Source organism: Pundamilia nyererei, unplaced genomic scaffold (genome assembly GCF_000239375.1).
Source record: "Pundamilia nyererei isolate P.nyererei 1_Seehausen unplaced genomic scaffold, PunNye1.0 scaffold00021, whole genome shotgun sequence".
NCBI lineage: Eukaryota > Metazoa > Chordata > Actinopteri > Cichliformes > Cichlidae > Pundamilia > Pundamilia nyererei.
The window spans coordinates 1,957,288-1,969,888 of NW_005187422.1; the positions used below are offsets into that span (position 1 = coordinate 1,957,288).

General features: G+C 42.4%; 1 protein-coding gene across 1 annotated transcript in view; it reads right to left on the reverse strand.

Moving 5' to 3' along the window:
• The window catches only part of LOC102211178 (band 4.1-like protein 1), a 93,705-nt gene extending 81,507 nt beyond the window's left edge, over positions 1-12,198 (reverse strand). Inside the window, exon 1 of the mRNA XM_013909222.1 lies at positions 11,921-12,198. The gene's annotated coding sequence lies outside the window, so the exon portion shown is untranslated. The remainder of the gene's footprint in view (positions 1-11,920) is intronic.
• Between the last annotated feature and the right edge of the window lie 403 nt (positions 12,199-12,601).

The window sequence follows — 12,601 nt, forward strand, 5'->3', positions numbered from 1 at the left end:
CCTCTGTCATCATTTTAAGTGGGGGAACTTGCACAATCGGTGGCTGACTAAATACTTTTTTGCCCCACTGTATACACAATATATATGTATATATATTGTGTATATTCCCCATCACTTTTAGAAAATGATTTAAGAATATTGTTGGAAAATGGGTTCTTTTTTCTTTTATACATAATTTTTGTGGTACAAAAATGAACCACATTAGTGAATTTGAATATTTTTGATTTTAACAATAGTGAATTTGTATGATCAATAAACAGCATTATAGATGATCATTATGGCCCATTTTTTACACTGTGGACAATGATGACTTCTAAGTACTGCCACAAATACTAATACTATATTTAACAAACTTAACAAGTCCTGAAAATGATTGTTCAATCAATCCCATCAGTCTATCTGCAAGAAACACCTGCAGGGATGATACTGTGCCATGGTCACCGGTTTGAGCACTGCCCCTCTGTTCTTACAACTCCCTCATGTGCACTGTTCGGGTTGTTAACCTTGTCCAGCCCAGGTGCTACGGGAGCTTTCCCCTCTGTTCACACTTACACTGAGCAGTGACCATTTCAGTGGAGGGCCACAAGATCAGCAGGGACTGAAAAAGGAATTTCACCCAGAAAAAGCGAGAACCAGTGGGCATACATCCAGTCCCCAGCTCAACTCTACTGTTTGTATAGAGCCATTCATCTCCTTATTAGGATCAGTCTTAAGGCTGAAAGGAAACTACAGGACTCCTCTGTGTTATTGGTGTCAGTGTCAGAAGGTTTGTAAAGATGCTGAACAAGGCGCTCAGTGCTATTTGTTTAAGTATAGACAGGGACAGGCACAGAGATACAGGCACACATTTTAGACTTGTCTTTAAAACTTTTTTAGCCAGAATCATCCTTTTGCTAAAGACTGCTACTTTGCAGACAATAGAGTGTGGTTTGATAAATGGCAGCTGAAAGCCAACACCAATCGTCTTAATCTGTACACCGGAGTTTTTGGCAGGGCTGTGCGTGCTGTTGGCATAGAAGTGCCTGGTGAGATTGCAGCATGAAAACTGCTACCAAAGGGACATTGAACATAGCATCAATTATAAACGAGCCTCTCATTACCGCTGCCAACATAAAAACAACAGAGGGAAAATAAATCGATGGATGACAAAGAATCCATGAATGATCAGTACGTGCAGAGTCAAACGCATTATGCCAGCAAAAAAAAACAACAACAAAAAGCTCTGAAACTGTGGAAGAATGAAAGAAAAGCCTCCAGTTATATAAAAAACACTTTCTGACTATCACAGAGGGAGCTGCTGATGCCAAAACAGTGAGAGGTTTCCATTACTGAGGAACAGCCTTACAACTTTATGAGTGCAGGTGGGGGAGAGAAGTGAGAGTGCTGTGCGGGGAGAGATAACGATACAAATGCATGAGTGATCAAAAGCCAACGCACAGCAGTTTCAAGCAGGAGTGGACCACCCTAAAATACAACAACATTTCATTTCCTTTACAAAACGCTGCTGCTTGTTGAACAGAATGACAAGGAGTAGTTGCTGTACTCTGAGTTTGGCATCGACGGACACGGATAACTGCTGCAGAGATGGGCCCGCTACAGACTGGAGCGCCTGCTGATTATAAATCAACAACAATATTAAAGAAGTGCGAGCTAGCACACCAAGGAACAAGACAGGAAACTACATTAAAGAACATGCACTCAAGTCAGCAATGTTGGACAGGCAGAAGTAATAGAAGAAGTTTACAGTTACTTCACTAAGAGCTAAAACTTTAAAGCTAGAAATTAGCTTAACTAGGTAGTTAATTAAGCTAACCCTGAGCTTAAAGAATCTTTAAGTAAAAATTGACTTGTTCTTGTTCCTGTTCCTGTACGACACCAGTGTTAATAAGTTATACTGTAATGATGAGACTGAATGGAGACATCAGTTTCGTGTTTCTTTACTCAAACCAAAAGTAAAAATTGTAGCATGTAAGTATACGCAGGAATATAATTTTAGTGAATTTTTCACAAAAAATGACGACAGGCTCAAGATAAAGAAAAAGTATATTCATGTCATTCAACAAACTTATTAGAACATTTATCATTTTAGCTTAGTGTGACAGTCATTAGTCCACATTGCTGATATTTACAGTCACGCTACCTCCTCGTTTCTTGTAACCAAAAATGTAGGTTTCCTGACAAGTATAAGATTGAACACAATGAGAGAAAGCATGTCAGCCCTCACTTTCAATTCAATTTTTATTTATATATTGCCAAATCACAACAACAGTTACCATAAAGCATTTATACTGTAAGGTAAAGATTCTAAAATAATCAGATGACCCCATGTGAGCAAAACACTTGGCGAAAGTGGGAAGGAAAAACTCCCTTTTAACACAATGACACCTCGCTAGGCTCAGTGAGGGGCGGCTATGTGCCGCAACCAGATAAACGGCAGTTTGTGATGAAGTAAAAAATCAGATGTGACAAAGAAGAACTCCCGGTGCAGCACAGGTGAAATATCTTTGCTGTTAGCATTTTTCCATGCTATGCTAACTCTCCTCCTCCATTACTGCTGCCCGTTAGACAACAATACCCCACCAGCTTTTTTTATTTTGTTTCATTCATATCAGTGCATGTAATTTTATTCATGTTCAACTATACTATTACCTTGTTATGAATAAAATATTAAAGGCATTACAGAATATTATTATATAGGTATTGTCTAGGTTCTCTGTTGGTTACATAACACTCTAGAATAAAGTTCAGACTAAACATCTGGACTGAATTAATCAACAACTGCGTTACAAAGTAATGTCAGAATACAAAGAGAAGGTAAAGCAGTCATAAAATGAACACTGTGACTCATAAATCCTCACAGTATGTGCAGAAACGTGTTTCACCTGTATGAAAAAAGGTGGGTGGGAGATAAAGCAAAAGCTCAAAGTAAGCACTGCCAACACTTAAGGTGAATGTATCCACTTTTTCAGCACAGCTGTGCAAGTAGACACTTGATCCTCTTTGAAACAATACCTACCTGTAAAGGTGTGCTTGAAAACAGTCAGAAGGAAAACGTCCCTTTCTGTACATCATTCAACAGCAAATTAATATCATATCTTATTCTTTTGTGGAAAAAGTAGCTAAAGCCCCCCTTTAAGAAAAAAAGCTACAATTTTTCATAACCTGTAACTTTTTTCCATGTATAATTCTATCAGTTCACAGATGTTTAAGGGTTTTACTGTATGTCTCCACCCAATGATCAATTCTAATCAGGGCTTTGAGCCTTTCCATTAGCTTCCATTTCTTCTTTTAGAGCCACTCCTCGACGGGTTAGTGCGGTCTGGATCATCTTCCTGTTGAAAGGGCTAAGCACTTTCTGATCTGATGCATAGCTCATCGCATCTCGCTCCCAGTGTTTGACTGGGCCGCTCCCACCTCCATGTTTCACAGTTATCATGAGTTCCTTCTCCTGGAAAGCTGTATTTCCTCTGGGCAAACACGGTCTATTATTACTGTGGTCAAACAACTCTATATTTTGAGATTTCTTTCATTTGAACAGCTATGACTGCTGGCTCGCCACACAGATCAAATCTGAGCAGTCGTTTACACTTTGATACCAACTGCTGCAAGAGTTACATGTAGATCCTGGCATGTTTTAGAGCTTTTGGAGATTTCTTTTTGTGTCTTTTGCTGTAGCTACTGGTCTTTTTTGCCTTTTTATGTATTTAAGTGACTAAAAAATGTGTGTCAACTTTTTTTGTACACATTCTTTCAAAGAGATCAAAATCCTTGCCTGTTTAAATGTGTCAGGAAAGCAGTAGACAGACCATATGAAGTGCCGGCATGTCTCAGTGTAGGATGGTGTTTACTCTTGCTTTAAAAAAAATCAAAACTCTTAATGGATTTGCTCTGAAGATCTGCACAACTTCTGTACCTACTAGGAGTCTGCTACATCCGTCAGCTGTACAGTACAGCCAATACAAACTGCACTTATCTATTCATTTATTCCCACTGCATGCCACAAGGCAGTCATACTTAAGCTCACAGTCACAAAACTCACTGTGATGGATTCTCCATCATAACTACATTTTAAGTCTAAAAGCGGATCATTTTATTATGTGCATAAGTTACTGCTACTGATGGCTGCGTGGAAGATGTGACTCATGCATTGAGTAATTTAAAATATGGTACGCTTTGCAACGTAAATACAAAGTTTACACATTTTGTAGCAAACTGACAAAAATAATGTAAAATATAGTATGACTGATGGCAAAACAATTTAATCATACGGTCCATTTAGAGTTGTTTTATAGCTTTCCATTTTATCACAAAGTCTTCCTTTGCAGATGAAAGTATAGATGTTCAAATTTCAAGTAGTCTGAGTCCTTCGGTGCCTTTAGTTTTATGTTTAATAGCTCAAAGTTCTGATTGAAAGTTCAAGAAGAAATAATAAAAAGGAAAACCTCACCATCTGACCGTATGATTGTCACATTCTGGGCTGTTTAGCCTTTTAGCATTTAGCAGGCTCCTGGTAGGTAGGTTACTACTTGTGGGTTAGATTGTGCTGGTTCAGTCACAGACTAAGTCAGTAAAGTTACACAGTCTATTCATTCAATGGTATCAATTCCTTGATCCTCTAAGAGCTGCCTGCACGTTCTTGCAATAGGCTGGGCATTGTCGTGCACCAGAAGGAACCCAGGACCCTCTGCACCAGTGTAAATTCTAACCTAATGGCAGTCAGGGTGCCATTGCCTAGACTGTAGACTTCTCTCTGTCCGTCCTTTGAAAAGGTCTCCCCTGACCATCACTGACCCAACACCACACCGGTCATGCTAAATGATGTTACAGGCAGCATAACGTTCTCCACAGCTCCTTTCACGTCTGCCACGTGCTAACTGACCAGATCAATATCACAGGAAGTTAACTAACTTGATGATAGGCTCTGATTAACATGAAATGAAATCCTTTCATTTCACTTAAGCCAATAGCCAATTCAGATATTAGTATCTGAATTGGCTATTGGCCAATTCAGATACTAATATTTTTGTTACATATTTATCATTCATGCCAAAAAACAGTTTTAGCTTGTCATGATACCGTTTCTAAACATTTAGCCAGTTTACAATTGACGTGAGAGGTTAAACGGGACTAACATGAGCCAATACCAATAATTTGGCATGATTAATCACACGACACGGTCCAAACAGCTACCGAATGGACTCTACAAAAAGTCCATTAGGTAAAAAAGGATTTGTGACAGAAGAAAATATGTGAAGCTGAAGAGGTTTCTCGGTTGTGATATAAAAAAAGATGACGTCATGAATAGGATTTGATGTAAGAATAAGTACACAGCTCGCATGCTTTGCCACAGATTTTCTCTGTGTGTACAGCGCAGTACAGTTGATCCTTCACGAAGCTCCAAAAGCAGCAACACAAACAAGTCGGTGCAACAAACGTATGAACAACTCAGGAAAAACACACACAAGTGTGTCACGTGTTTCCGCAGCATAAACTGAGAAGTGTAAACACACACTCTGTAACCAAGCATGACTGTACACAGTGCAGAGTAATAACTGTGCCTGGATCTGCCTTCCGACCTGTCCGACCAGTTTAAAAGCCACACAATGGGCCCGAAGGCAGTGGGAGTCGTATGTGCGCCTACTGTACTCCTCTACAGACCACTGCAACAAACAGCAGCAGCATGACCCTCAATAAACATATTTTCCAGCACGGAGGACCACTGGGTGATATCCAGCAAGAAGACAGCCAAACACAGCCTGCCTGCAGACTACGCCCACCTGCTTCACTAGGCATTTGGTGCACAATCCTCTTCAGTTTAATTATCAGTGAAATATAATGTAGACATCAGAGTGTACCTACTGTCCTTAGCTGAGCTGTATATCTCGTTAACCACGCAGCAACAGCAGCAACATTTTAATCACTGAGCACTTGGGCCAAATGCAGCCTTACTTTACCTGCAACGTGCAACTTAATCATGCTCGAAAATTATTTTATGCAAATCACCTCATCTGTATTTTGCTAAGCAGCAGTAAGCAGGCTATTGTTGTGATTCTTATTTTACTTTTTGCAACCCTAATCTCACCTAATCCTCTTTTTAGGTCTTGATTTATGAATTTATTAACAGTTTGCACAGAGATCGACCTTGGCACCGACTATTTTTTCCTCGTTTTACCGGATTTTTACACGGAAAACTCAGACGATCCCGCTCAGCAATCACAGGGAGAAATGAACAAAGATCAACAGCGGAATTAGCCTTCCTCCACAACTTTTGAATGCAATGGCTCCAATTAGGTGAAGCGGCCAAAAGGAAACAATAGCTGCTGGCCTGGTTTTTTGGAAGAGGCCAAAATAGCTGGATAAAAGTATTTCCACAGCAGACCTCAGCGAAGGCGGAATAATCAACCTGAAAAGAAGCGGCTGCTGTTCACCGCCCCACATGAACCAACTTTGCCTGTAAAATATATTTTTCCTTTACTGTGGGGAGGCAAGAAAAAGCAGCATTATGGGATATCGTGAGCCACATCAAAGCCAGACAACAACATGATGAGTCTCATCCTTCAGAGGCAGGGGATTTGTTCAAGGGAGGCGGCAGCGAAGAGGGATCGAGGGAGACGAGCGCGGGTATGCAAAGAAGAGGAGGAAAAGGAGCAAAAAGAAGGACAACCTGCTGAGTCACTGCAATCATGAGGCTGAGGCGAGCTGAGCCACAGCTGCTCAGGGTGAAGCTAAGAATCCCCCCACCTCACCCCCTTTAGAAGGACAAAGTGATGCTTCTCATCGCCGGGGAGGGAGGACACATGTGACCGAAGGTGGGAAACAGAAGAGCGACATAAAACTGTCTTACAGCATGAAATAGCTCCTCCTTCTTTATTCTCACATCTGAGGGCAACAGAATGATGCAACTGGAAGAAGGAAATAAATCGCTAGAAGCTGTAGAAAGCTAAAAAACGCGGCCTTGATCAGACAGACAGCAGCAGGATATAACTGGCTTAAAATGAGACCTGTGACATAAAGACGGGGGACGACCAAATAAGTGTCGACATTGCTGCTGGCAACCCCGAGACAGACTGTGAAACAATGATGTTCCAGTCTGAACCCTAATAATATTCTGACAGGACTGCAGTGGACGCTACAATCTGATGAGGCTTAATTCGATCCCCATTAAAAAAACAAATCACGCAACCACTGCAATTATGTTGTCAGACTCAGTGGCAGTAATATTGTGTTATCCTCTTTTGTTTTTTTTCCCCAAATCAAGCTGACAAAAGAGTGTGTAAAACAGGAGAAGATTCCCTCTCTGTGCATATTGGCTAAACAAACACACATCTGCAGAGTGCTGCAGGTACTGCTGTACCTCTAAAATTACAGCTGTATCAGCCCACAATCAGTAACACAGCACTACTCATCTCTTATCAGGTATCAGGCATTAGACACACGGTGTGTAGGCTATGCTCGATTTGCATGTGAAAGTAGTCAGCATTCTAGTCAGCATAGGCTTGAGATTGGACAAAAATGACATCTTCCCAGTAGCAAAGCCAAAGTATCTTGATTGTGCCCCTTGTGGCTGGTTGTATTATAGGTCATAAATACCTCTCTCTATTGAGCCGATGAGACATGAGAAAATAAATCCCCAAACATGATCTCTTACATATCAGATTCACGTTATTATAGAGCTCTCCTTGGATTTTTTAGCAGCCTTTAGGCTTTTTTTCTTTCATCTGTCTGAAAGAACAACACTATAGAGTCACTAGTAGACAGTTGTGTGCTCTTATTTTGAAAGTTCAGTCACTACTAACCATTTACCTATTCACGTGGTCCTTGATATCCTTCTCCTGTCTGATAACCCGTGGACATGAGAATGCTAGACGTCGCTCTGACCTGGAGATCAGCTGTGAGCTGCATGGCCACTCACTCAATCTAGCAGGTGGGGAATGGCTTAATGTGCCACTATGGTGCACTCGCTGAGAGGCAGCTGCAGTCCACGACCTTGGAGTTGGAGTACAGAGACTCACTGAAGAGGAAGATGGCATTACTGATTCAATATTTGTCACATACTATTTCCCAATTAACATTGTTGCTCAAAAGCACATTTCAACCAATAATTTGTAGCTTGCACGTGAGCTCCTGCCAGACTACTTTCTCCACAATAGAATCCAAATCAAAAACACTGCAAATTAAGGGCTTCTTATTATATACTTCATGTCAATTTTACTTTGCATCATTTATTTGATATTATAAAGCATCTGATGTTGTCACGACTGACAGCAGTGATTGACAGCTGCTCTGAACTAAGTAGTTACAAAGTAACTGTCAGACCAACATTCAGAAATTGTGTAGAACATCAAACTGCACTTAATAAAACTCTGAGGGATACGTGGCATTTTCACCATTCTTAATCTTCATAAGAACTATCGCCCAACTGATTTATGGGGTGTTGATATTATCATCTGATTAAAGCTATTTGCTGATCTGGGTGACTGATAAATGAAAATGTAAAACGCAAAGAAGAAACTGAAGAAACACCCTTCAACCATGTTCTGAGTGTTGACATTGCATATTTTGTCCACCAGTGGGCACTCCCTGTTCCCTACAAACAACAACGAGCTGATCCGAGCACAGTAAATGCGCGTAAATTAGTAAATAAATAACTACACAAAACAAATGCTAGGAAAATGCACTTTGATGTTTGTGTGTAAAAGCAAAATAACATCGCTAACTATCGATATCGCTCTTGAAACACTGTAATCATGGTTCTATATAGAACATCTTACACATCCTCTGATAATGGAATTTGCATCACTTGAACCCTTGCAGACTCACTGATAGGAAGCACCACTAGCATGAAGCTATCTGACGTACTCCATGTCTGAAAACGTAGGAGAGTTAGCACCGCTTTCCATTTGCTGCTTCTGGTTTGAATATTTTGTTTTCATTCACTTTATTATTTTGCAATAATGAATCACAACAGCAATGCTTTTACATTTCAATCTCAGCTTATTTGCTTTTACTTGTGGGTGCAGCAAATCTTTTCATAATGAGAAAGGCACAAATGTCTCCAAATGAGGACTGAGACGACTCTTTGTGCAGCTTTTTTTTTTTTTTAATAATGACAGTCATGCTTGTGGTAAAGCATGGCTCAAAGAGTTGGCAGTTCGTCCTGTAACCGGAAGGTTGCCGGTTCGAGCCCCGGCTCGGACAGTCTCGGTCGTTGTGTCCTTGGGCAAGACACTTCACCTACCGCTTACTGGTGATGGCCAGAGGGGCCAATGGCGCGATATGGCAGCCTCGCCCCTGTCAGTCTGTCCCAGGGCAGCTGTGGCTACAACTGTAGCTGCCTCCACCAGTGTGTGAATGTGAGAGTGAATGAATAGTGGAATTGTAAAGCGCTTTGAGGGTCTCGAAAAGCGCTATATAAATGCAATCCATTATTATTATTATTATTATTATTATTATCATTATTAAATGATAACTAATGATCAGATCCGTAATCTATGAATACACAAACTTTTGTCTTCCACATCACGTCTTGCGCATGCATACATTGTGCGCCCTTGTGGAGGGGAAATGCAATTTGAATGCAGCCCCACTATTGGTGAAAACAACTACACAGAGAAGCATCTACAGAATGCAAACACTGAACAGCTCAAAGAATCACAGCCAGAAATATCGATGCTGTTACACTGAAGGTTGATGCATCCATGCTTTTGAAGATTATAACACTGAAGGTTAGAGAAGGAGGCATTTAGATGAGACGGGTAGGGTCGGGGTCAGGGTAGTCTACACAAACACAGAAGTGCAAATACATTTCTGTGTGCGTGTGTGTGTCTGGGATCGGTCCCTGGAGTTCAGCAGGCAGGAAGAGACGTGACCACACTGGCCAAGCTACAAAAACACGACGGGTCAAAAAACATTTAGCTAGGCCAACAGCAATGACAGCCAGAGTGCAGGACACGCACGCACGCACACAGACCCACACAGCCTTGGTGCCTTGTTTATTAATGTTTGTAACATCAGGGTGACCCCGCATAATTATGCAGCATTCCATATTCCTGTACCAAATGCTAAAGGACATGCAAACTAAAACACGGCTGAAGGAAGATTTCTACTTTAAAATATTCCTCCTCTGTGGCTCTGAGAAGCAAGTAACTGCCCTCTTTTTCCAACAGAGACGTAACACTGAAATAAGAAATGGCTGAGTTCATCCGCAAGTGCCTCCAAAGAGACACAGAGGAGAGGAGGGCTGCTTCAGATGCCTCATACAAACTCATTTGAATTGCAAATGTAGTTAGGCAGCATGCTGGGCTGTGAAATCCCAGCAGTACCCTCGGGCATCACGCACAAACACCGACGTGTGCACATCAGTAGCGAAACTTTGTGTGTACACTACAGTAAAAAAGACAAGACACAGAGAATCGTTGAGTTTGGAGCACTTTCCCATGTCTGAACGTCGTATGATCGCAATTTGATGCAAAAATAATGATGAGCTAGCAGTGCAGAAACTGGTGCTGAGATGAGGTAATGGCTCCCCTGCAGGTAGGAGGCATGGGGGTGGGGGTGTTTGGTGAAGGAAAAGAAGAAGAAGGAGGAGGAGGAGAAGAAGCATCAGGTGATGCTCGGAGGGAGGCTGGCTGGCAGGCTGATTAGGCAAGGCTGACACAGCAGGAGCAGGAGTGTGTCCGATGTTAACGACATAGATGCGGTGTGACAGCAGGCCTGCCAGCTGAGGCTGACGGTGCATGTGCGGCCTGAAGAAATGTGTTGACAAAGTGCCATAAGCACACCTGTATAGGGGCAGGGAGCAGGCCAGAACGCTGCAGAGGGGACTGTCTGACTTGCACAAATTTAAGGATGACAAAATCAATAGGAAGAGGTTATAAACATTTAGAAATGTCCCTTTGCATCAGCTGTTAACAACTCAATCGGCATGAAACATCAAAGCTATCAAACGTCATTGGGAAAGCCATGCAAATGCTGAAAGATTCCTACTAAAGCATCCTGAAGGCAAGTCTTTCCAACTCTCCAACAAAGTCCACATAACTAGTGAAAGCCAGAGGGCAGGGGGGCGAAGGTGAGGTCACTTCCATAACGTGACCTGCCTCAGTGTTCACCTCTGCGGCCAAACTGCCTTCACAGTTTTCACTAAAGTCACTGTTTCAGGCCACAGCACTGACAGAATCACTCACTGTGGGTTTTACAGCATTAAATGCACTGTACACCCCCTCCACTTTGTTTTGGAAGCTAAATATAACTGCTTTGTGTGGGCAAGCCAGAGGTGTTGATGGGAGGCAACATTGTGCAAGTAACTCCTCTGTGTGTGTGTGTGTGTGTGTGTGTGTGTGTGTGTGTGTGTGTGTGTGTGTGTGTGTGTGTGTGTGTGTGTGTGCATTTGTCAGGGTGGCTGTTGCATAAGTGCTGATGGGTGCATTTGAGAACGAACAGACTTAAACAAGAGAAGATCCAGTTTGCCCTGACAGGCTGAGACACAAACACAGAAGGCGATTTTGTTCTTAAAGCAGCAACTTTCAACTTCAGGATGAAAACATCACGTATATATAAGAGAGAGAGGGAGGGAGGGGCTGCCTGGCTGCAGGCTTGCAGCTCTGATACCAGCGGGCGCAAACAACTCGCTCCTGCCCCTGCTCCATTCCCACAATGTTATTCATCCCTCGGCAGAGGACGGCGCAGGCAAGCGGGCATAGTCCGTGCGCCTTCTACAATGATCGCTTCTACGTGAAGTAGCTGCAGCTTGGATAAAAGCCCCCGTCCCCTCCCGCCCCACTGCAGCACAAAAAGACCGTAACAAGAAGCCGTGATCATACAATTACGTGTGGAAAAGGAAGGAAGCACCAAAGCGCGACATTCAAATAAAAACCAACAGTGTGCTAATTTAAAAAAAAAAAGATGAAGATAGTCAACATACCCTCCTGTCAGACAGAAATCCAGGGGAGGACCATGGATGGTGCGGGCCGGGGGAGTTCGGTCCTGCTCCTGCCGTCGCTTCGTGTTTATTTCCCGGTTTAAGGGGAAGGTGGCGCGTGTGTCTGTGTGTTTATGTGTGTGTATGTGTGTGTTGGAGTTTTGCCGGTGAAAGGCGTAATGAGAGAGGGAGGTGGAGGAGAGAGAAAGAGGGAGGGACGCTGTCAGATGCAGGGAGGCAGGCAGGAGGAGGGAGGAAGACACGCTCGGGCACATAGCCTGTACTGTCCGCGTGCTGCTGAGGGGGAAGTGCGCAAAAGAAAGGAAAAAAAGGGAAAAGAAAACCCGCTGGTGTCAATCCAGCAAGAACATTTTTAAGCCCTCTCTGTCAACAAGTGATCACATCTGAATAAAAAAGCAGGGAAAATGGGGCAGCGAGGTGACACCATCTCTTATTGTTTCCACTGCTGTTACGTTCACGTACCCCTGTGTGCCATGACAATGTGACACATAAACACTTTTAAATGTGTTTCCTTTTGTTTTTCTTTTTTTAAGACAGCTTCTCGTGCAATCAAATATATAATATGTCTTATAATAAGCCAATATAATAAACCCTAACTGCGCGAGGAGCTGCTCTTATTTCTTGTAGTGTCGTCAGGATGAGGATGGCACAATCCCCTCTCTG